Genomic DNA, 1,391 nt, shown 5'->3' on the forward strand with positions numbered 1-1,391 from the left:
AGACTATGTTTACTTTGGAAGGATGAGCCTTGGGAAACATGATTTGGAGATTAGACAGAACTGAGCTCCATCCAGTTTCCGGAACATTAGCTGTGTGACCTTGGAAAGCTCTTTAAACGTCTCTGAGCTTCAGAAAGTTGCTGAGAGGATTTAAGGGGTCTGGTTTTTGTAGATGAAGACTCTGGTGCTCAGTGAAGGTACAACTTCTCTGGTTCTCTCCTTGGCTATATAGGTGGCATAGTGTATCTATCTGACCTCATATTAAACTGATAAGAACAGATATTACACTTGATCTTAGCCAAAAGGCTGAGAAGCGATTTTATCTGGCCTCAAAGATCCTCGCTTGGGAAAGGGGGCTCCAAAAGCTTCAGTGGCTTGTCAGAGATCCCACAGCTGGATGCACGGACCCAAACTTGGACCTTTTGGGTTCATAGCCCGTGATTTTCTACTATACATACTGCCTCTCCCCAGTGCCCTCAGTTCAGTTGCCTGCTAGAGAACTTTCCTTTCACTAAGGGTCCCAAGTTAGCAGAAATGTCATCGGGTCGACAAGACAAGTGCCTGTTTGTCCTTGGGGTACTTCTGACCTTTGCTTCATGCCTCCATTCTGGGCTATTTTGGGCCTTGGGGATGTAAAGAGGGTCTGTGGTGGGAAGACAGCTAGTACAGCTGCTTCATGCTGCCAAGAGTCATGGAGAGAACCCTTGAATTGAAGCCTGCCCAGTGCCCTTAAGGATGCGGGCTTCGCTGAACAGCAAAAGGATCCCTCATTCTTGCGAGAAAACTTAGACATAGAACCTTTCCATGAGGCATTCTGAAATGAAGGCAAGGGGGAACAGAAGCTAGACCGGGCGCCAGGAGACCTCATTGTTGTGGAACGTGGTGGAGGAAGTGGGCGTCAGACCACTGGGTGCTGGGGAGTAAGACAGGGGTGGGCTTGGTGTTGGGGTGGCCTCTGTGGGGAGTGGAGTTCCTGTGTAAGCGGACGTTCAGTTGCCCTCAGGATCTCTCGGGACTGTCTGGGTGTGTGGGTTCCGACTAGAAAAACATCTCCTTGGCTGCAAGCTCCCAATGGCTACCAGCTATTTTCCACTTCTCCAACCAGGGCTGGCTTGAGTGCTCCAGGACTCAGCCTTGCAGACCCTGACCCTGCAGAGGGAGTCCCAGCCCAGCCACGTAATCCCGCAGACACATGGACTGCTTTCGTGTGGTCCAGGGCCACTGCGGTTCGGTGTCTGAAAACACAGTGATGTCACTTAGTTTTTTCCTTTATAGAAAGATGAGAAATGAAATAAGATTAGGTCCCAATCAGGAGCACTTTGTCTGTGATATGATTTAGTTAATCGATATAGTCACTGTGTGTCCGTGTGACTCTGGGTGATAGGGACACA

The 1,391-nt window shown here is 49.5% G+C and overlaps 1 pseudogene; it reads right to left on the minus strand.

The window, feature by feature from the left end:
• Positions 1–227: 227 nt before the first annotated feature.
• LOC114212192 (U2 spliceosomal RNA) lies at positions 228–318 on the minus strand (annotated as a pseudogene).
• Between the last annotated feature and the right edge of the window lie 1,073 nt (positions 319–1,391).

The sequence above is a fragment of the Eumetopias jubatus genome, unplaced genomic scaffold (genome assembly GCF_037043125.1).
Source record: "Eumetopias jubatus isolate StellerSeaLion01/CBP00866 unplaced genomic scaffold, mEumJub1_p1.0 scaffold_4, whole genome shotgun sequence".
In the NCBI taxonomy this organism is placed as follows: Eukaryota; Metazoa; Chordata; class Mammalia; order Carnivora; family Otariidae; genus Eumetopias; species Eumetopias jubatus.